Source organism: Stegodyphus dumicola, chromosome X2, assembly GCF_044657685.1.
Source record: "Stegodyphus dumicola isolate Sdum_Otavi_A_Nest chromosome X2, ASM4465768v1".
Lineage (NCBI taxonomy): Eukaryota > Metazoa > Arthropoda > Arachnida > Araneae > Eresidae > Stegodyphus > Stegodyphus dumicola.
The window spans coordinates 140,448,931-140,474,504 of record NC_140781.1 but is presented as its reverse complement, the minus strand read 5'-3'; positions in this window follow the sequence as shown (position 1 = coordinate 140,474,504).

Genomic DNA, 25,574 nt, shown 5'->3' with positions numbered 1-25,574 from the left:
TGCGCGCCGGTATCCAGGAGTGCGGTGGCCGGGATATTATTTACCAAGACTTCAATCTTCGGAAGAGTCAAATTTTTCACCATTAATGTATTTAACTTGTAGGAAGAGGGGTTTTCGTGGCCTTCGGATTTCCGCACCCTCTCGTCAGCAGAAATCCGTTTTAGTTTAAATTATTTTTCCTCTCCGTGCTTTCCTTCTTTCTCCACTGGCCTTGAGACTTTTTTCCTGGGTTGCTATTGAACTGTCGACGTTCGCCGGCTGTTTTTGAATGCTCGGGTTTCCTTGCCCACTGATTCGCTTTTTCTCCGTAGCCATGTGCTTGAGTTTGCTGTAGTCTTGGCGTACCAAATTGGTTTCGCTGTTGATATTGGCGTCTTCTTTCGACGTCCGCCGTTCTTCTACTTTCAAACTGGATTGCTAGCTCAAATAACTTTTCCAGTGTAGTCGGATTTCGTAATTCAATAAAGTCTTGCACTTGGGGTAGTAACCTCGGCAAAATCACTTGAATTATTTCAGGATCCGGACGGTTTCCATACAAGAGCTTGAAAACGTGAATTTTTCTTAAAATAAAGCTCGAGAGGTTTTCCATTCTTTGTTGATATATACTGAAAAGTTCTGTTTCTAATTTCGCACGATCCCTTACAACAGGGAAGGCTTTTAGTAGGGCAGACTTGAAATTTTCGTAAGTATAGGTGGGACTTCCTGCTTGACCCAAGAGACTTCTGCCGATACATTTGAACCAGTTAAGCGCTTGGCCCCTCAAAGCGCTGGTAGCTAAGGTAACTTTTTGAAACTCGTGCACGGGGTAGAGCATGAAGTGGTCATCCAATTTTTCCAAAAAACTGGTTACCGGTGAGTTTCCGTTAAACGTTGCTTCTGGTTTCATCGAAGCACGCATGGTCTGGACGATGTACCCAAATCCTTCCAGGGCGGCAGCTGGCATTTCTGGATTCTGAGCCGTTTCTGCAGGCAGCACAGGTTCTTCTTGAAATTCGGCCATGGTTATTCTTCGTCGGGCGCCACTATCAGGTTCAATGTTTCTTCTAACCTTCTTCGGAAACATACAATGACCTGACTAGAACAGAGAGCTTACTAAAGCTATGTTCACTAATTGTAGTAAGTAGACAGGATACAGACGAAGGGTATACAAAACCCTTTATTTTTCTTTATATACAATGACTTCCGTACTTCGGAATACAATGACCCTCCACTCGGGGTCTAATGTAAAAGGTATAAAAATAAAACTAAACTCTAATTTAACTTTAGAATTACACACGTGTAAGATTGGCCTTATAATAACAGGAAGCGTATGTAGCACAGAGACTGTGAACACTACAATACGTTTAATTTATCAAGAGGATTAAAACCTCTGGCCTGGAAGGCAAATAGCAACTGCGTAACTTCTAAGGTAAGCGGCCTGCTTCGAACTCACTGCTTCCTCTCTCTTTCGCTTGGCAAAAAGGCCACACTTAAATACTTGGCGTTCGCCAGACAAACTTTGCATAAAATCCTTCACGCTTATAATTCTGGCCGGAAGTAGAAAATAAGAAGTGATAGTAAAGATTTAAAATAAAATAAACGTTAGTAAAACTTAAGATCCTTACAACATCTGAGAATATTTTAAACTTGGTATTAAAATTCCAAAATCAGAAAGAAAAAAGAGGCGCATGATGTCTTCAAAGCAAGCCACATTACAGTCTATGCGTGCAAAATGCTAAATATGAGATTTTGCCGAAAACAATCAACACTGCACTATGCTGTCCACCACTAAGCTAAAACATTAAAATTCCCATTGGAGGGATCATAATCTGCAGTCATGCTACTGAAAATGGCCGGAGAAGTGAAAAACTATTTGGGAGAATGCTATATATGCCTGGATTGAACATTAAATATTTTTGGAGATATCATGGGTTGCCACGTAAATGCTTTTTGGCGACATGATGCGTTGCTTCATCAATATATTCTCATGGCTTATCGGTGGAGATGTACCAAAAAAAATTAACTGGTAAAATATTAGGTACTGTTCTGTTATCGAAACTGGATTAACAAATGTATGCATGTAGAAATGTATATACACATGCATTCGTACTTACATATATGAACATATACACACATACATCCATATATATATGCATACATATCTACATTTCTGAATTAGGTCCTGATAAAAGAACAGTGCCAAATATTGTACAGAAATAGATAAATTATGTGTTTAATAGACAATACAACGGCTATTAAAATAATGCCCTCACCAACCAGTTAAAATTCCTTTACCTATACTTCAACACAGCCTCTTTCTGCTCAAACATTTATAGGTTTAGAAATTTCCTGTGAGGAGACATCTGTAAATTTTCAAGTCCTTTCTACATAATGTAGAGTTTTATGAAATTAACTAAAACATATGTAATGCGGAGTAATGACACACTTCTTTATTTTAAAAAGAAATTAAAAGACATTCATAATTAAAGGACATCAAAACATACGGATATGGTAACGAAATGAACTGAAATATAAACAAAACCTTAGTTTTAAAAATGTTGTGGTACTTCTTTAGAACTGCAGCTCCATTTTTAAACATCAAGCTGGCATCAGAATTATTGCCAAGTTCAAGTGTATGTATCATGTACGCTTCATCGCTGCCCTGCTTCCTCAGTTGCTTTTAATATGGCATAAGAAGCATTCCAAAGTCTCAAAGATTTTTGTCATATTAACTCTGCAAAGTAAGATTTGTGATGATAGTGAAACGTACCTCTTCGATTTTTATTCCACCACTTAGTGAAGCTCCACAGTCTTTCTATATTTTATATATGAGCAGCTGTTAAATCAAGAAAATGAAATTTATGGTCCACAGAAAAGCTCTGTAACGTCAGGACACCCGTGTCGGGTGAAAGAAAGACGGGTTGTCTTTTAAATTATTTATTTGATAAACTAAAATAGATTCTTGATTAAAACATAAAAATAAACTGATCATTACAGCCCTAAATCATACAATATCCGCTAACGCAGATTGGATGCCAAAAAAAAAAAAAAAAAAAAAAAGTCCTTTTTACTGTAGTTACAGCATTAAAAAAAACTATTGTTCTACAGAAACCACTGGCGTGGTTTGAACGCAAAAGATGCGTCCTGTCACCTCAAAATCACATGAAGAACTCTTACACAAAAATTTCACTCGTTTTGTTATCTGCGAAGAGAAACATAATTAGTTCCTTGTGTCCGGAAACTCCCAGGGGGTTTTATCTGCAGTCCTGCTTTTGCAGGTATGGTCCATTTCGTCCGCGAACAAACAGGAAGTTATACTTAAGCACCTGTGCCCGCGGGGGGTGCTAGTAGCTGTAACGTCACAGTGCCTGTAAGCTGCTATTTACCAGTTCCTGTCTTTTATATTCTCACCAGAAGTTTGAATAAATTGTCTTTCCCTCTTGTAGACGGTCGACAATTTTTGCCATGAGTGTGAATGGCTCTCTAATTTAGAAACTGAGCGAGAAAAAATTTTCAGTTTTTTTTGGCATAACTTGTTATATATACAGTTTTGTGGAAGAAGCGTGCCAGTTTTGGATTTTTGCTGTATGAACAGATTTTCCGCTATGTTCAAAATTTTTTTTCACATATTTGGTTGTCGGATCATATGCAGAGAATACATATCTCTCATAAAACTGTTTCAGGGAATAATCACATTTTTGTAGTATTTCTTTCATCTTATGCTGTTACAAACAGTATTCTGAAACCACTGAACCAGTTGTTAAAACATATACTTTTCTTTCATGTGCAGAATTTCAAGCTGCATCTCTAAATGCTTTCACTGATGTGAAATTTTATTTAATGACCATTTTTGCATATTTGAATGTGATGTAAAATATGTGCATTTCTTGAAAGAAAGATATAGCAAGCATCTTCCTTACTTCTCAGTAAATTAAGAATTTTAAGATTAAAATATAAATAAAATTCATTAACATGTGGAATACTGAGAGCTCTTCTTGTCATGAGAGAATTCTGAGTGATTATGAATTATTTGCATTTGCATGGTAAAAAAATATGATAACATGGTTTCCTCAAAGCTCTTCTCATTACAACCGAACTGTAAATCATCATTGTTGGGGCTGCCAGATGCTTCAGAATAGTTTACATTGGCGATTTATCAAAAATCTTGACACCTTTATAAAACAGGATCCATAATAATAAGGAGAAAAAAATATCACATGCTTATCAAAGCTTGGTTTAATTTATTTGATTACAGCACGTAAGGGTGTAAGGATCTTAAGTTTTACTAACGTTTATTTTATTTTAAATCTTTACTATCACTTCTTATTTTCTACTTCCGGCCAGAATTAAAAGCGTTAACTTATTTATGCAAAATTTGTCTGGCGAACGCCAAGTACTTAAGTTATGGCTTTTTGCCAAGAGAGAGAGAGGAAGGAGTTAGTCGAAGCAGGCCGCTTGCCTTAGGCCCATATCACACGGCGTTTGTTTCACACGAACAACTGTTTCGGACAATTTTTCTGCCTGGTTTACTATTAAAAGAAAGACGTGCGACTTTTTCCTTCCTTTCGAAAAAAGTTGCAAGTTGTTCGTTTTCAACCAATCAGCTATCAGCTCCGAATGCTGTTAGCTTATTTGTAATGGAGAACCAGTTTTCCCTGTGTTAACCCCAAAGCGAGCTGTGGTGATTGGTTGTTGTGACAAAGCAGAAAAATTGTTCCAAACAGTTGTTCTTTCGAAACAAACCGACGTGTGATAGCAGCCTTAGAAGTTTTACTCGGTTGCTGTTTGCCTTCCAGGCCAGAGGTTTAATCCTCGTGATAATTTTTAACGTATTGTAGTGTTAACAGTTCTCTGTACTACATACGGCTTCCTGTTAATATCCGGCCAATCTTACACGTAGGCCCTTGTTGATTATTCCAAATTTAAGTTAGAGTTTAGTTATATTTTATATTCTTACGTTCAGACCACAAGTAGTTGGTCTCTGTATTCCGAAGTACGGAAATTATTGTAAAGAGTGAAAAATAAAGGGTTTTGTATACCCTTCCTGTGTGTCTTGTCTACTTCCCACAGTTATTGAACATAACTTTAGTAAGCTCCCTGTTCCGAGTCAGGTCCTTGCATGTTCCCAAAGAAAGTAAGACGGAACATTGAACCTGATAAGGGCTATCAACTTAAAACGATGGATATCTTTGTGAAGGACTTTCTGGGGAAAAGTGGCTCGTATCTGCATTAGAAACTACACTAGAAAAGCCTGGAATCCATTTTGAAGTCATTTTTAAGCCTTAAATTGATATTAGCTTTGTATGAAAATACCTTGGCAGCTTCACAAGGGCTCATTCATATTAAAATTTGATGTATTTCACAGGATAAAAGTTTGTTATTTAAATTTAGTATGTGTGCAGTATATTTTTGAAAACTATTCAGAACAAACTTATATACACATTAAAAATTATGAATATGCAAAAACTATAGAAAAATCTACTCGTAGATCTTTTATTTAAATATACTACATGATAGTTTTTCCATCCAAAGATTATGTAAATAATTTATATTTAAACCAGATTCCTTTCAGATATACAGTAGAATAATACAAGTTGTCATATTTATTACAAAATATTCGTAATTTTAAATTCATTAATTATTCATATATAGAGAAACAACTATTATTTTTTTCTAATATAGTGATGAAATTTAAGCACAAAACATTAATTATTAGATGAAATGTATTGCAAATATTAACAGAATTAATTTAAAACTGAAATCTCATATATTTCTCAGTGATTTAAAATAAACACAAGAGTATATTGGAAAGCTATACATGCTAAAATGTTAATATTTAGTATGTATTTAGTTAGCATCTACAGTATTTTCAGAAAAATTTTCTCTACTTCTGAAACTCATAAACAAAACAAAAAAAAAAAAAAAAAATTAAAACAAGCATGTTTTAATTTATGAGCAGAAATTTACTGAGCGTAAGGAGCGTATCTTTGATGTGACATCTTCTTACACGTAGTTCAGATGTCACGAGACCTCCCTGCGCGTTTGGGGATTTAGCGCCGACCTGACAGCACAGCTCAAGGAGTTTAACCTCCTTGCTACAGCTCTAGAGATCTAGCGCTAATTAGGTCAATACTTTTTATGCAGCTCCGTGTTAGGCCACCGCGCCAAAATATTATCGTCGCAAGATCATAGTCCTCCATAATAAAATCCTTAGAAGCCTAACTAATTCACCGTGGTTTGTGAGAAATCAACAGATACATCAGGATTTAAAAATTCCTCATGCCCAAGATTATTTACTGATGACCGCGCATAATTTCTTCAGAAGAGTACAAAATTCAGAATATCATCATATAGCACAACTTGCAAACTATGATCCAACAATTGTGCATCCATTCAAACGTCCTCGTACTATTCATCATTAACCCTGCATATTAAACTTTGCCATCGCAGACCAAAAGTGCATTAACCTCGTTTTTCTTCCTACTCACAGTTAATAAATCTCATCAAAGCAATAGATATTAGAATAAAGACTGTGATTTGACTGGCAAAATATTAGGACTTTTGTTTTGAATTCTCCAAAGTGGGAATAGAACTTGTTGTACCTTACTTCAACCCATATTATTACTCTCAACGCACTTTCGTTATTCTAGTATTAGCGCATTTAAACTTGGCAAATAATTTTCAAGTGCTCATCGCAATACACTTTCTTGATATATAATTTACTTCATCTATGTTTATTAAGTTTCAACTTTATTATGCATTTTCCATATAGCAAATAACATTTTCCTGTTTGTTTTACTTAGATACTAATCTAAAAGCCTCAGAGCACAGCGCCAACCTAGAGGTCAAAACTTCTAGCGGTTGATGCCTCAAGAACAACCAGTGATGTCCAACGTCTGACAGCTCTAGAGCAGTATACCTCAGGTCAGGTGACAGGGAAACCTCTTCCGTCGCGGGACTCAGATATCTGCCAGATTTCTTTTCAACTTTTATTTTAGGAGCAATTAATACTTATATTAGATTGCACGTCATTTCCTTCGTAACTGTCTAAATCAGGCCTACTTATTTAGTAAATAGAATTTTTTAATTTCTATACCTAACCCAGTTTACATTTGTTCTTTTAATTTTATCTTAATGAGAGGATATTTTCTTTACTTGATTTGTGGCGATAAGGGCAGAAACACGTAATAGGACTGCTTTCTGTTGAACCAAGGCTTTGGCTTCCGGAGTACCTTTGCTGAAAACAGCAATAACCTCCACAACTTCGTTAAGAAATAATGAATAATTAAGAGTTGAACATAGCTAAAGTGAAGAACGAGAACCGTTAAGGGTTTAAAGGTACAAGAGATCGATAAGAAGTCTACGCAATGCGACGAAAGCTTCTTTCAACTCCTATCTTTGCCCGGGTAGGGAGGGGTCAAAGACCTCTTGCCGCGGCAATTCAGAAAGACGTGAGAATTGAGGCGATACTTGCATGCGCCAGCTTTTAAACAGGTTGAAAGAAAATGGAACGAATTCTCCGTCCCGGGAAATTGTCATAGCAACTGGAAGAGCCGCGGAAGGAGGGGGGGGGAAGAGGTCGGAGACCTCGATTTCTAGGAAGAATATAGAGCCCGAGGAAAAAGGAGGAACGCGGTAGGGAGTCCATTGTAAATGCAAAGAGCCATAAGTGAAGTTTTTTCGAGCTTAAATGCTTCCTTCCAGTTTAAATGAAAGAACTTCTTTTGGTGCGGAATAAAATAAATTTAAGGTGTTGAAGATAAAAACTAAATTAAAGACGCGTAGGTTAAGTAATGAATTAAAAAGTTAACGTTATTTAAGGGATGCTAAAAAGAGATTGAACTAGTTAACAATTAAGTTAAGGTGTATTTAAACGACTGAAAGATTTAAATAACTGAATTGAAGAACTAGTTAAGAATTAAGATTAAAGAATTAATTTTCCCCCAAAAATTAAAAACTCTAGTCTGGACCGTGTGTAATGTAAAGGAGAGGTCTTGGTAAATGGAGGAAATGGAGGAGCAAAAATAATGTTAGCAGCCTTTCTTTTGGCGGTTGTCACTAAACGCATTTTGGCGGTTCCTGACTAAAACTGCTTTCTTTTGGCGGTTGTCACCACTGTCTCAAATCCTAACCAGATTGTCCACGTAACTTAAGCGAATTTGACGGCGGGGAGGGTAAAATGCTACTATCCGATTACTTACGCTAAAATCATTCACTTTTTTTTATCAAACATTTCTTTTCATCTAATACATTAACGGGTATGAAATTTTGTTTTCCGAAGCTTTGTGTTTTCGAGAAATTAGTTTACAAATGTCATACTGATATCTTGTAATAAATATTTTGCTTGTGTCATTGCTGATAGTAGTAAAGTTTAATAAAACGCAGTTTTGATTATCAAATGATTTAGTAAAAGAAATTTTTCAGTGTAATTTTATTAATAAATATGTATAAAATATGAATTCGTTTCATAACGTATAATTGGAATATTGTTTGCACATTTTGTTATTGATATAATTATCTAATTATACTTCTTAAATTTCACCAAACATGGATGAATATTTGTGTTTTCAGACATTATCTCTAAGCTTGACGTATTTGTTTTTCATATTTACAATGTAATTACATATCATGTTACGTATAGTTAACTAACGAATGATATTATTGCACGGTACGTACAAAGTAAAGATGTCAATTTTCCTGGCAGTTAAAGATTTTGGAATAAATAATGCTATGTGTGTGTGTGTGTGTGTGTGTAAGTAATTATGGCAAAGCCTCGAGGGCTATCTGCCTAAGGGGAAAGATGCCTTCGTGGAGGACTTTCTAAGGGAAACTGGCCCGTATACACGTTACACATGGGGAAAACCACGAAAACACCCATGCAGCCAGTCTGTTCGCGGGATTCGAACCTCGGACCGAACTACCAGTGTTCAGCGCCTTTACCGCTCGGCCGCTGGTGGGCAAATAATGATATGCTATGTGAACAGATCACAAAATGTAGTTTAATTGTTTGCGTATGAAATTGCTTACATTTGTTTTCGGACTTTTGTTATTTGCATAGATCTTGTGTTAAATAGTAAAACATTGTCTTCAACTGTTTTTCCAATGTTTGAAACCTTAATCGTTGTAAAATCAATATCATCAAAATATTCCTTGGAATAAAATATTTTTTCAAAATATGTTAATAATTAACTCACATAACAATTTGGAAACTCGAAAATTTTGTTAAGATGTGGCAGACGTGTTGCTGGTCTTAATCTTGTGTGTTAAATGAAAATACATCACAATTAATGTGTATATTTGGAACATAGTACTTGTTTGGCAAAATATATTAACATTTCTATCTCTGAAATAAGCATGGATATATGCTACAAATTAAAGACAAATTCCATTAAAAATTTAATTATTCATCATGCATATATTTATATAATATTATTTATTATTTGAAATTTCTTTCAGGACTCTTTTTGAGAAATCAAATACCTGTGGGTTATGATAAATTGTAAGTTTTTGTACATATAAAAACAAAACTTTCAAATTATCATTTTTAAAAAAGCCACAATTTGATTATTAAGGTTTGTGCTTTTAATGTTACATCATATTACTGTTGAAATTTTTTTAAGTTTCAACTCTGTATATTGTAAAATCCGTCTTTCCCTCCCAAAATAATAATAATAATAATAAATAAAAACAGATTTTTTAGTAGCATAAAGTAAACTCATAAAGAAATTTCTGTGCTAAGGAACCACATGCAAATTTAAATTTTCATATTTACATGTTTCTTAAAATGCGCCATGTTCAAAATCATCATGGTCTAAAAATCCTTTTTTGCTTCATTTCTTAAATGAGAACTATAAGGATGTGTAACTGTGTGAATTTATAGAGTAAAATCAAGTTTTTGTTGCTGCTTTTATAATTTTTTTTATAATTTGTGTAATTGTAAATAATATAATGTTGGCTAGATTATGGAATATAGTGCATATAATTTACAGTTCTCTAGTGTTGTAAATCTAATTGTGTATGAATAACCATCATTGAGTATCATTACTTTTGTTGATGCATATTAACATAACTGTCCACTTTTTATTTTAAATTTTATGAAAATTTTTACATTACTTAGACATTTAATCTAACAGAAATCTATTTTTTTTTTTTTTTTTGCAATAAAAACTCTAACAAAAGAAAGAGTATTTATATATAAAAATATATAAAATATAAATAAAAGTATTTATATATAAAAATTTGAATATATGGCAAGTACTTACAAACCAATTTCAACATCTTTGAATAAAATTGTAATTTATATGCAATCTTTGCAATCATACATTGTAACTTAATTTTGTGTAGAGATTAAGTGAATTATCGCTAAGTAACAAACGGAACTGAGAAGAATGTAAAAGATCCTTTTCTAAAACTTAATAAGAACAGAAGGCACACTTTATGCTTACAACTCAGCCAACCACTTGTGGCAAGATAACCTTATAAGGTAATTCTCCCGCCTTCTTAGTATGCCTTCGTGGTGTAGTGGTCTGCACGCTCGGCGTGTATTCGAGGGTTCCGTGGTTCGATTCCCGGCGAGGGCATGGCTCATTTTTCATGTCGCCTGCTTCCAACAAATCCTAATGTTTCTACAGTGGCGCCCGAATTAAAAAAGGGGGTAGATGACGATTCTCCACCATCAAGATTTGGTGATTGGGTCTCCTAATCCCCAGTCGCCTTTAAAAAGGGGGAGTATATAAGGTATTTCTCCCGCCTTCTTAGCGTGCAAGCTTTCGACTGCGTCTGGCATGAAGGGCTTATTTACAAGCTGATTTCCTTGGACTTCAATAGAGAAATCATTGAGATCATTTACTCCTTTATCAAAATCAGGAAATTCTTTTTCTTCGTTGGTAAAGATTTTACAAGTCACAGAAATATCAATTCAGGCGTGCCCCAGGGCTCAATTTTGGGAACTATAATTATCTTTTTTATGAGGCCGTTCATCCCAGAAATCACTTAAATTACAACTATTTTCTTGGCTGCTACGCGGATGACACCGTGTTTGCAGCAATGTCTATGAATGCTGAAAGGGCCATTCACAACTTATCGGGTGAGTGCAAAAGTTCTACCCGCTTTTGGATATGCAAATTTGCAATGGAATTGACTTCACACATGACATTGTAATGACGAAAATCGTCGGCCAATCGAATGCGTGTATGCCTCACGTATAAATACATCGTGTCTCGCATAGTTAATCATCTCAAAAAAATCTTAGAAGGTGTAACATGGAAAGGGAGAAGGAGCATATAAGACACTGTTTGTTATACGAGTTCGATAAAAAGAGTATGGCAGCCGCGGCATGTCGCAGTGTTTGTCAAGTTTATGGGGAGAATGCAGTAGACGAAAGCACGTCGTCGATGGTTTCCTAAATTTAGGGAAGGAGACAGAAGCTGTTAAGATCAGGCTAGGAGTGGACTGCCGTCACACGTTGGAGAAGACGATATTGAGCAGAACCCAACCATGCAAGAATTAGCGGAGACCTTCAACATACACCGGACAATGGTCACGAGACAGCTGGTTAAGTTGGGTTTTGAGAGAAAGTTGGGTCGTTGGGTTCGACATGACCTGACAGCTAATCAACGGGATGACGAAATCGCCACCTGTGTTTCCTTGCTTTCCCGGTACAAAAACGACCCATTCTTGACACAAATTGTGACAGGAGATGAGAAGTGGGTTATGTACCGTAACATAAAGCGTCGTAGGAGTGTGTGTCGCCCTTTTGATCCCCCTGCATCGACTTCGAAAGCCGAACTAAATTCCAAGAAGGTATTATTGTGTGGTGGGATGTGCAGGGAATAATTCACTGGGAGGTCCTGCCACTCAACCAAACCATCACTGATGCCTTCTACTGTCTACAGTTAGACATGCTGCATTCAAATTTAGAAGCAAAGCGGCCAGGACTCATCATCATGATAACGCCAGACCACATGCTGCTATCATCACTCGCCAAAAGTTACTAGGCTTCGGTTGGAAGGTTTCACCCATCTTCCCTATTCTCCTGACTTGTCACCAACTATCACCTATTTCGTGCGTTGAACAGTTCCTTCAATCAGAAAATCTTTGATGATCTCGATGCTGTGAAAACTGCCATTCAAGACTTTTTGACTCGAAACCGCCGGAATTTTACCGCCGTGGAAGTCATCTCCTACCAGAAAAATGGCAAGAGGTCATAGATAACAATGGGGACTATGCACAATAATAGGTACTGTTCAATTTGCGTTTATTTGCTCTTCTTTATGGGTAATGCAAACGAGTAGAACTTTTGCACTTACCCAGTACAAATCTGGATGCCGCAACTTTAAAGCTGGTGCGTTAAATAGCGTGTGGAAATTAATGCCCTGAAGTCCCAACTTCTTTTGATCAGAAGAACTCACAGTAGGACACTAGTAAAGTCCAAACTACAGATTTTAATGTAAACATCCCAATGGTTAAAAGTGCTACGTATCTGGGCGTTGTCTTTAACAGTAAGCTCACTTGGTCCGACCATATCAAGAATATCATTACTACTGCGGACTACGGAAATTATCAATAGTCTCACGCCTTTACTTAGAAAGTTCTCAAAATTGGACCTTTATAAGAAAAGGCATATTTACACTGCAATTATTCGCCCGGTGTTTACCTATGCTTCGCCGGCTTGGACAGCCTAGTCAGAGAATGATAGTGTTATATCATTATTTTGCATAATAGAAATTCATACGTAATATTTACTACTGAACATCATTACTGTGAAATAACTAATATCAATGTTCATACTAGATTATGAGGTAGGTAACTGTAGGTGTATATGTAACATAACAGAACATTTCAACCAATATTGTATCAATCACAAAACTGTATAAGAGTATTTATCATAGTGTAACATAAGAACAAAATATGCAACAATTCTAAATTTCAAAGATGCGTTGTATTCTATGTTTAAGGTCCAGTGTAAAGAGTTAGATACAATAATTACAACAAGATAAATAAAATCAAACTAACGTTTATTTTTGGTGGAAAAGTATTAAGTTACAATTCTGAAGAGAGTCATGACACTCACTATTTACATTACAATTATTACGTGGTGGCTGGATATTGAGCATAGCTGAAGAACACAAAAATATAAAACGTACCTTTAAAAAACAAAAAGGGTTGGTGGGGGCCTCAACACCATAAAGGAATTCACACAAAAATCTTGAGACTTAACAAGTAGTAGGACTTGGGCATCTTTACAGGCATTTCGGCATATCTGTTGGAAGGAAAAGATAGAAGTTAGCGTAACTACAAAAAAAAAAAAAAAAAAAAAAATCAAGCCATGATAACAACAACGACGAGGTCTGGCTCCGATCTTCCGCTCAAACAGCAATTCCGTCAGGAAGGTTCGATGTGGTTAACCTCTATAGACCATTTCTGAGAGGATCACGGATCACTTCATCTTCCCTTCTCGGCTTAGCATATGGAGTATGATGTATTTTTTCCGAAACTCTCAGCGTCTGCCAGGCAGCAGATAGAAGAAGGTCTCATCTTGTCGCTGCAGCTGCGTCAAGCCCCAGAAAAAAAAAATGTGTCAACGTCAATCCTTTCCTCCTCTCTCCCGAAACCACTGCGCAGCCACTTTAATAGCTGGCGCGTTTTTTGAAAACTTGGCGTAGATGTTGATCAGCAGGAAGCCAAAACCAGCAACCCAACGCTAGGAATCTTCACGGGGAGGTCCAGTTAAATAACTCATCCAGATAAAATAACTCATCCAGATTTAAACTTCTAATTGCTTTACTTAAATCACTAGCAAACGCAGCTGTAAATCCATGGAGGTAGGAAGTAAGTTGGAGTCGCCCTAAACAAGTTTCTCCGTACCCTGCTCTGAAGCACCGGCGATCCCTACGTGGTGACCAAAACATTGGGTCATTTACCACTGAGTTCTATGGGATTTGACGCGTTCGAGTGTAAATATTTTGTAATTACGTCGCAAATATACATATAAATGTATATATTTTCTTTTTCTACAACACTTCAGAGTCCTAAGTATGTGAAAACAACATATTTTTAAACAACATTTCATTCTGAATGGAATTAAATGCTATACATTTCGCAGAACAGTTTTCTCAGAATGGTTTAATTTGAATGAAATATTTTCACATGTTTTCGTTAATTACATTAGAAAAAAATTTAAGGTAATTCGATTTTATTCGGTTAAGGTACAAAAATTAAGTTCAAAGTTTATTGTATTATTAATATTAAAATTATGCATTATTTCTTTTCTATTCATAGAGCTTCTTCCCAAAATACTTTCTTAAATATGACATGATTTTTTGGCTTCTGAGGCATCTTTTAAATCGAAAAATATAAATCAATTTATAATTAATGCTCTATTCGGTCCATTTTAAATTAGAGAATTATTAGAAATTAGCGAAATACTTTAAATAGTACTTGACTTTCTCTGAACATCTCTGAAAGGGAATAAAATAAGGATTTTTTTTTTAAAGTATTATTTAAAACTTGTAACTGAGTTATAATAAAATGTAAAGGGAAAAATTCTTTTAATTATACTTATCATATTTTTTTACCATTAATTTCAACGATACATATTCCAAAACTCTTTATTACTTTCTTAGGTGCGTATCTCATAGCATTTGCTTTACAATGACTTTTAACAGATTGCTTTCCAGTACGAACAATTCTTGCTTAAATAGTTTTATAACGTATTCGTCAACAGGATTTCAATTTATGTTTACAATTCAATATTAAGGTTATTATATATTTAGATAACATTTATAATCATTATAAATTAGACACATTTAATAATTAGATTTCTTCACAGTTGTTTATAAATGAATAAATTCTTCATTTCAAATATATTTATAAACAATTTAATGAATATTTATGTATTTTCTTAAAGGCAGATACATGCTTTTTGCACGCACATGCTTAAATACCCCTACATATTTCATATTTTTTCATTTCCGGCATGTGCAAATCTTTAATTTCTGTGCATTCACTATATTTTATTTTTAACTAACGTGTAAACGTGTAAGTAAAACGTGTAAGCCCAAAGGGATTATTTTTCAGATATATAAAATTAAAATGATGAGTTTAAAATGAGCAACAGTAAAGCCTCTCCTCTAAAAAAAATTTAAAAGGTACATGTTACAATAATATATGGATGTGAAAAAAATTTATTTTATTTAAAACATTTTGGCGTTTGGAACATAAAATAAAAGTAGAGAATACTCTATCAAGGGTATCGAAAGACGTATACAATTTTAAAGGTAACGTAAGGTATTTTTCATTCTTTAAGCATAACATTTTTATTAAAATTTATATTTTCGTAGTTCAACAGCTTAGAATTTTATAAAACAAATTCATAATCAAAATCGCTGTTGTTAGTTATCGAAAAATAACCAAGATGTGATTTTTGCGTAAATTTCACTAAACTATACGAATTGCTATTATCTATCACACTATGAATGTTTCTTTCATGTGAAAGTGTCCCTTTTTCGATTTGTATGGAACTGTCGTGTGTCGAAATACTATCAGAACACTGTCAAGAGATCTTCTGAAGGTAAACAAAGAACACCCCATCTGGTGACCGAAGCTTCGAAGCAAAGCTTCACTTCTAGTGCTGGTTGGCCATTCCTTCCTTTCTTACCTCCATGGTCATGACAAGTACACTTCTCGCGCCTTTTGGCACTTTTTATTGAGCCGGATAAGTTGCGCTCTGTGCGATATCCCGGCAACACTTGCACAGATTAGATTAGATTCTTAGCGTGCCTTCGTGGTTTGCATGCTTGGCGCGTATTCGAGAGGTCCGTGGTTCAATTCCCGGCGAGGGCATGGCTCATTTCTGAAGTCTCCTGCTTCCAAAAAAATCCTAATGTTTCTATAACTTAAGGTAACGGTAAGTTCAATGTAAATTCAAATGTAAAATTTAAATTCAAATAAACTAGTAGCCAAAGGCTACACAAATCAGTTTAATGCAAAGTTGGCTCAAAACCTAACCGGCACGGAATTTAACAATCAGCAATTATAATGAGAGACCAAAGACTATACATCTTATCTTATCCAGCAACCTAGTAACATGGCCTCGAGAGGCAGAATATATTTAGTTTTACAAACTAAAAACCTCATCTCAAATATACCAAGTTTGCATTCTGGTGGGAAAACGGAAGGGAAAAGTGACAGTAAAGATCCGAATCTTAAAATAACTGTTTACTTAAAATAAGGGAACTTTCCATTATACTTGGTTTCCCTGATTAATTCTCCACTACATGAATTAGTGTAATACATTTTTTTTGCATCATATACAAAAATTGTTTATTTTATTTAAATGTTGTCCACAACTAAACAGCATTTCGAAAATATATTCACCATATTTTCCACCCATAGATATGGCACTTCTTCACTTCAAAAACATTTATTTCCTAAGATATCAATTAATTTAATCTATTAAGAAACATCACTCAGGTGCTGTTGGAAAAATTATTTCAGAATGAAAAAGTGAGGTATCTACAAATATTATTATTACAACTTTAAACCATTGATGTGTAGAGATTTCTTATAATAATGATGTGGATAGCTACTGCAATGTGAAGCACAGAAATAATAAAAGTAGCATTGATTTTCAAAGTATTTCATTTAACTCATAATTAAAAACATTATTTTTTCTTTATTAAAACAAGCTTATTTTTGTTGCCCAATAGTTATTTTGAAAGGGAAAACAAACTATAGGGATCTGTATTTAAGGAGAAAAGGACAGGATTTATGAATAAAAAGTAAATATATATGCATGCTAGCAGAGGAAGGATGGCTTTGTAAAGAACTCTTTAAGGAAAATTGACTCAGATTCATGTTATACGTAAGGAAAACCACAAAATTCCCGTACAGCTAGCCCGAACTACCGGTGTTCAGTGGCTTATCACTCCACTACTAGTGGATTCCAACGACTGTTCGAGTCTTTCATAGCAATCATCAGTTGCGATAATTTTTCTGTGTAGTATTAACATTGGTACAAATTTACTTATTGTGATAATTTAATTTTAACTTTTAAATTATAATCATAAATTACTTGTATAAATTGACTGATTAAAAAGTACATGCTTCTTAATAATACTGTTAATATTTACAAAAATTAATTTATAAAAATTATTTATAACACTGTGCATTATTACTACTGGTACAAAATTTACTCGTTTTGATAATTTAATTCGATTTACTTCAACTTGAAACTCTTTTTTTTTTTTTTTTTTATTTGGAATCTAAGAAATTGAAGTAGCATATACTAGATTTAAATACATTTATTAATCTTTTGTAATTTTATTTTTCACATAACATGCGATTTATTAATGGCAGTATCTGAAGAATTTATCTTTGCAGTACTAAGTATTGAAATTTAGAGAAAGACTGCTTTGAGGTAAAAGATTTCCGACTAACTGACAAATTTTTGTATCATTAATATTTTATGAATTATCATTTCTTGTTTCAGTAGAATTGCATGAAACTTATTTGCTTCTGAACAGTTGACATTTGGACCTAAACAATATCTAGAGCGCCATTAGGAATGCAAAATGCAGAACACCTTTCCTATCTTCAAGCATTCCATATATGCATGGGGTTCTATACATTTAGTACTTTTCCATGATACGCCTGCCATGCATTTTGGCATGTGTGTGCATGACGGAAAAGTACCAAATATTCTGGGCTTTTGTAGCTGATAACAAACAATGACATGCTTGGAATGCTGAATAATAAGAAATTCATGAAAACTTATCAGGAAACAAATAATATAAATGCAATGCTTATTTCACTGAATGTGTAACCATATGCTATTCGGTTACTTTGTGAGTTAATATAATTTCCGATTTTCCTATTTAAACAAATTCTTCTTTGTCTTTGTAAAACATTTATCCTATATATAGGCTACTGCTGAAGTTGTCTATCTGAAATTTTTACCTTTCGCAGTCTCTGGTTGAAATCGTTTTCATCAGCTTTTAGATACGTATAAAATTATCTGTGCATGAATATATAGTTACATAATATAATAAGTTATTCTAAAATGTTACAGAAATTTATATTCTTGAAATAGAAACTATTTTGGTTTGGTATTATTTGATTATGGAAAAGTATGCGAGGGCTATCTGCCTAACGGGAGAGATGCTTTCACGGAAGACTGGCTCATATCCATGTTGCAGATAGAAACCACATAAACCCTCATGCAGCCAGCCCGTTCACCTAGAATCAAACTATCGGTTTTCAATGATTTTACCACTCGAACACCAATGGGCCCCTGGGAAGAGAAAGTATATGAGTTGTTTCAAGATACTCACTCTGTTTTGTAATTTAGCCATTCAATAGATGCAGACAAGATTAAGAACATCTCCAAGATAGAAAAATAACACACATATGTAATATAAATAAAACAATGTAACCTACAGATAATACATAAAAATTGCATTAAAGTAATACTTCAACATTCACTCAACACTCAACAACATTCACTTCAACATTAGAAAATGCAGATTTAACTTTATTGAATGTTACATAAAGTATTCTTTATTGAGTTGAACACTGATAAGCTGGGAAGTCATTATCAACAAAAAGCCTGTCAAGGACAACTTGCTGACAATTTCCACTGAGCTGAATGTATATTCTTCAATTCAGGCAATCATCACAAAAACATTTAGTCTCCAGATTATTTTATTTTTTGTAAATTTTTTCCATGCAAATCACATAGCCTAAATATGAATACTGCACAAAATTATTTATTTATATTTTAAGATACTTTATGAATTATTACGAGCAATATGACAAATATCTTCTCAAGACAACCATTAAATACTTTTTTGCAGTAAATGATTTAGATAAACACTTATTTAAAGTTTAGGGAATAAAAAATTTTAAAATGTTGGAAATGAGCATGTGTAAATAACAGATTATCAAACATCAAAGCGAAATTCTTGAAAATTCCATTATGCAACAATGCTTAAATTATGTTATGCAACAATGTTCTATTATTATTTAAGCATATTAGAACATTCCTGAAAGAGAAGAATTACGGAAGAAGTAAAAGGAAAATTGAAAATAAGCATTATTAAAAACAGAATTTGCAGTACTGGATGAAGTAAGTAAGGCTGTAAGGTATTTCTCCCACTTCCCTAGAGTGCCTTCGTGGTGTAGTGGTTCTGCACGCTGGGCCGGTATTCCAGAGGTCCGTGGTTCGATTCCCGGAGAATGCGTTGTTAATTTTTCATCTCTCCGGCCTCAAAAAAAAAAAAAAAAAATCCTGATGTCTCTACAGTGGCGCGCGAACTAAAAGGGTTGTGGATGATGATTCTCCGCACCCAGGATTTGGCGACTAGGTCCCCTAAAATCCTAGTTGTTCTTTAAAAAGGGGAGTATATAAGGTATCTCTCCCATTTCCCTAGCGTGCCTTCGTGATGTAACGGTAGCACGCTGGGCCGGTATTCCAGAGGTCCGTGGTTCGATTCCCGGCGAAGGCGGTTGCATATTATTCATCTTTTCTGCTTCCAATTAACCTAATGACCTCTACAAGGCATTAAAAATCAAACAGAACAAAGACTTTTTAAAACGTGACAAAATAAGTAAACAAAAGGTTTAGTTCATCGCCAGGTAAAATTCGGGCATTGAACAAAACGATAGTTACTTGATATATGAACTAATTATATCCCATTGTTTCATCACAGTTTTTATACAGAAATATCAGTAACTTCATATTAGTTCTGAAATGCCTCAATAACACAAAAAAATAATCATGCTTTAAAAACAGTTTTGCAAAAAAAAAAAAAAAAAATTGCTTTCCAATTTACCCTACATGAATCTCTATGAAAAAAACTGGTACTCAAAGTAGATACCACAAAACCAAATTTTTTACACATAAAAAAAACTATATAAAAACTTTAATAATCAATTCGTTCTGAAACACTTCAGTTATTCGTAAAGTAAAAAATGGCACTCTTAGTAGAAACACAAGAACTAAAATTATTAAACCTAAAAAAACAGCTATACTTATTTATTTTTGGAATAGTTTAATGACGCCAAGTAATTAACAAAGCATAAAAGCAATACTCAATATATAAGCTTCATAAATGGCACTTTAATACCCTAATAGCAGAGTTATTGAAGAGAAAAAGAGCAATAATATTTGATACGTTTAGAATTGCTTTGATAGCCCAAAGCATAAATCAAGCATAAGAACACAGCAAAATATACTTTTTCCGTTTATTCTACTAAAACAAATTGGTATGCAAAATCTGTATTTAAAAACAGCAGTAATATTTGATTCAAATGGTTCTGAAATACTAATCAACAGAAAATTAAATTTGAAAAGAATATAGTAAAATCTTTTAAATAAATTTAAAAATAATTAAATTCTTAATTTACGAAAATTAACGATGGCTTTGATAACTACAAGTGATCTGATACCTGAAAAAATCGAATCAACCTCACTCCATAATGCCAAAGAACGTCTATGTTCTATACATATTCTTTGATAAAGCCACTTGCAGAGGAATGAAATTGTTCGAATTGTCTCCAACTCGATCCCCCATCGGTTAAACCTTTATGCAGACGACGCAGCCATCATCTCACAACACGACTCACTACATCTTACTTTAACTCACTTCCAGCAATACCTCACAGACTTAGAGTCCTGGCTCATAACTGGAAAATTAAAATCAAAATCAATGTCTCTAAGAGTGCCGCCACCGTTTTCCTATCCAGAAAGAGGAATGTTCACAACTTACTTCCTCTACTCAAGCTCTTTGAAGAAGATATTCCTTGGGTGGAATCTTATAACTACTTGGGAGTACATCTGGGCGCTAAGCTACTCTGAGGGATCCACATCTCTAAAAACCTTATCTAAAGCCAAGATCGTAAGAAGTCAACTCATGAAACTGATATCTGGAAGAAGCAAACTGGTATGTGCGGAATGAAGTACTGCATTCAGATTTCCAAATTTTTCCCTTTGACGCCTATTTTCGGCTAAATTCTTTAAGCCCTTAGCGCAAATAGATAATCCTATCTGCATACCATACTTGCTTATGATTCGGCAGAGCCTAGCTCTGCCAAGCGACCTACGGCTGTCATGGAGAGAACCTTTGACATCTTCCCTAGGAAGTCTAAGCGAGTGTAGATGCTTGATTAGGACTCTATCCAAATTACCAGCCCTTCACGAGCCTAACCCGACAACCACATAAACTACTACTTCCTGCTAGACCTGATCTAGCCATGTTTATCGGATCTACTCCTCGCACTAAGCAATTGTTCATAGCCCTTTACTTAGACCTATCCTCCGACATCTTCAGCTACCATCTCGAGTGTCACCACGCCAAACAACCTTAACTTTTTCTAGCAACTTTTTATGTTGTAAATTCACCTAACTTAAAGTTTACTCTAAGTGCGTAATGCAGTCTTATCTGCCTGAATAATAATTTCAATCATCTTAATCTTAACTTACTTAACCTGCATTAAATTTACCTAAAATAATTCCAGTTAAAATAACTCATCCAGATTTAAACTTCTAATTGCTTTACTTAAATCACTAGCAAACGCAGCTGTAAATTCCATGGAGGTAGGAAGTAAGTTGGAGTCGCCCTAAACAAGTTTCTCCGTACCCTGCTCTGAAGCACCGGCGATCCCTACGTGGTGACCAAAACATTGGGTCATTTACCACTGAGTTCTATGGGATTTGACGCGTTCGAGTGTAAATATTTTGTAATTACGTCGCAAATATACATATAAATGTATATATTTTCTTTTTCTACAACACTTCAGAGTCCTAAGTATGTGAAAACAACATATTTTTAAACAACATTTCATTCTGAACGGAATTAAATGCTATACTTTTCACAGGACAGTTTTCTCAGAATGGTTTAATTTGAATGAAATATTTTCACACGTTTTCGTTAATTACATTAGAAAAAAAAATTAAGGTAATTCGATTTTATTCGGTTAAGGTACAAAAATTAAGATCAAAGTTTATTGTATTATTAATATTAAAATTATGCATTATTTCTTTTCTATTTATAGAGCTTCTTCCTAAAATACTTTCTTAAATATGACATGATTTTTTGGCTTCTTTTAAATCGAAAAATGTAAGTCAATTTATAATTAATGCTTTATAATTTTATTTATTATTTATTTATAATTTTTATTTATAATTTATAATTCATTTTAAATTAGAGAATTATTAGGAATTAGCGAAATACTTTAAATAAGTATTTCGCTAATTCCTAATAATTAAATAGGTATTAAATAGTATTTGACTTTCTCTGAACATTTCTGAAATGGAATAAAATAAGTTTTTTTTTTTTTTTTTTTTTTTTTTTTTTTTTTAAGTATTATTTAAAACTTGTAACTGAGTTATTATAAAATGTAAAGGGAATAATTCTTTTAATTATACTTATCAGATTTTTTTTTTACCCTTCATTTCAACAATACATATTCCAAAACTCCTTATTACGTTCTTAAGTGCGCATCTCATAGCATTTGCTTTACAATACCTTTTAACAGATTGCTTTCCAATACGAACAATTCTTGCTTAAATAGTTTTATAACGTATTTGTCAACAGGATTTCAATTTATGTTTACAATTCATTATTAAGGTTATTATATATTTAGATAACATTTATAATCATTATAAATTAGATACATTTAATCATTAGATTTCTTCACAGTACTTTCACAGTTGTTTATAAGTGATTAAATTCTTCATTTCAAATACATTTATAAAAAATTTAATGAATATTTAAGTATTTTGTCAAAGGCAGATACATGCTTTTCGCAAGCACATGCATAAATACCCATACATATTTCCTATTTATCATTTCCGGCATGTGCAAATCATTAATTTCTGTGCATTCACTATATTTTTCGTGTAAAGTAATTTACACTAATTTAGCATACACCCGAAAGTTTTACATAAAAAATATATATGAATATAATTTGAATGAAAATTATAAGTATTATTTTTAATACCCACTCAAAGGTCAGTTTTTCTTCAAAATTCCTCCACGATGGCATCTCTCTCTTTTGGCAGATAGCCCTTGCATGCGTTACTCTATTTAATAAAAACTTAATCTGACCTATGTGCCTAATTACAAATATTTTAACATACATAATTTTATATTTACATTTAGCCATCAAGTTTCAAACTTTTCAAATCTTCTAGAAAATAAATTTTGGCAGATCTCTTTTAGCAATTTTTTTAAAATCTATATTTTTGTAGTGCAACAGCTTAGAATTTTATAAAACAAATTCATAATCAAAATCGCTGTTGTTAGTTATCGAAAAATAACCAAGATGTGATTTTTGCGTAAATGTCAGTAAACTATACAAATTGCTATTATCCATCACACTATGAATGTTTCTTTCATGCGAGAGTGTCCCTTTTTCGATTTCTATGGAACTGTCGTGTGTCGAAATACTATCAGAATCTTGTCAAGCGAGCTTCTGAATGTAAACAAAGAACACCCCGTCTGGTGACCCAAGCTTCAAAGCAGTGCTTCACTTCTAGCGCGGAATGGCCCCTCCTCCCTTTCCTACCTCCATGGTAAATTCAACGTGAATTCTATAGAATGAACTGACTCTGTCTCCCCGCAGTCTTTGTTGAAGCTCTTTTCCCCTTAACGTTCCCATGGAGGTAGGAAAGGGAGGAGGGGCCATTCCGCGCTAGAAGTGAAGCACTGCTTTGAAGCTTGGGTCACCAGACGGGGTGTTCTTTGTTTACATTCAGAAGCTCGCTTGACAAGATTCTGATAGTATTTCAACACACGACAGTTCCATAGAAATCGAAAAAGGGACACTCTCGCATGAAAGAAACATTCATAGTGTAATGGATAATAGCAATTTGTATAGTTTACTGATATTTACGCAAAAATCACATCTTGGTTATTTTTCGATAACTAACAACAGCGATTTTGATTATGAATTTGTTTTATAAAATTCTAAGCTGTTGCACTACAAAAATATAGATTTTAAGAAAATTGCTAAAAGAGATCTGCCAAAATTTATTTTCTAGAAGATTTGAAAAGTTTGAAACTTAATGGCTAAATGTAAATATAAAATTATGCGTGTTAAAATATTTGTAATTAGGCACATAGGTCAGATTAAGTTTTTATTAAATAGTGTAACGCATGCAAGGGCTATCTGCCTAAAGAGAGAGATGCCATCGTGGAGGAATTTTGAAGAAAAACTGACCTTTCAGTGGGTATTAAAAATAATACTTATAATTTTCGTTCAAATTATATTCATATATATTTTTTATGTAAAACTATCGGGTGTATGCTAAATTAGTGTAAATTACTTTACACGAAAAATATAGTGAATGCACAGAAATTAAAGATTTGCACATGCCGGAAATGATAAATGGGAAATATGTATGGGTATTTATGCATGTGCTTGCAAAAAGCATGTATCTATGCCTTTGACAAAATACTTAAATATTCATTAAATTATTTATAAATGTATTTGAAATGAAGAATTTATTCACTTATAAACAACTGTTAAAGTACTGTGAAGAAATCTAATGATTAAATGTATCTAATTTATAATGATTATAAATGTTATCTAAATATATAATAACCTTAATATTGAAATGTAAACATAAATTGAAATCGTGTTGACAAATACGTTATAAAACTATTTAAGCAAGAATTGTTCGTATTGGAAAGCAATCTGTTAAAAGGTATTGTAAAGCAAATGCTATGAGATGCGCACTTAAGAACGTAATAAAGAGTTTTGGAATATGTATTGTTGAAATGAAGGATAAAAAAAAAATCTGATAAGTATAATTAAAAGAATTATTTCCTTTACATTTTATAATAACTCAGTTACAAGTTTTAAATAATACTTAAAAAAAAAACTTATTTTATTCGCTTTCAGAAATGTTCAGAGAAAGTCAAATACTATTTAATTCCTAATAATTCTCTAATTTAAAATGAACCGAAAAGAGCATTAATTATAAATTGACTTACATTTTTCGATTTAAAAGAAGCCAAAAATTCCTGTCATATTTAAGAAAGTATTTTAGGAAGAAGCTCTATAAATAGAAAAGAAATAATGCATAATTTTAATATTAATAATACAATAAACTTTGATCTTAATTTTTGTACCTTAATCGAATAAAATCGAATTACCTTAATTTTTTTTTCTAATGTAATTAACGAAAACTTGTGAAAATATTTCATTCAAATTAAACCATTCTGAGAAAACTGTCCTGCGAAAAGTATAGCATTTAATTCCGTTCAGAATGAAATGTTGTTTAAAAATATGTTGTTTTCATTGACTTAGGACTCTGAAGTGTTGTAGAAAAAGAAAATATATACATTTATATGTATATTTGCGACGTAATTACAAAATATTTACACCCGAACGCGTCAAATCCCATAGAACTCAATGGTAAATGACCCAATGTTTTGGTCACCACGTAGGGATCGCCGGTGCTTCAGAGCATGGTACGGAGAAACTTGTTTAGGGCGACTCCTTCTTACTTCCTACCTCCATGAACGTTCCCGAACTTTTCGCCTCCTGGTTCTTCGGTCAATGACCTTTTCCCTCATCCAAGACCACTG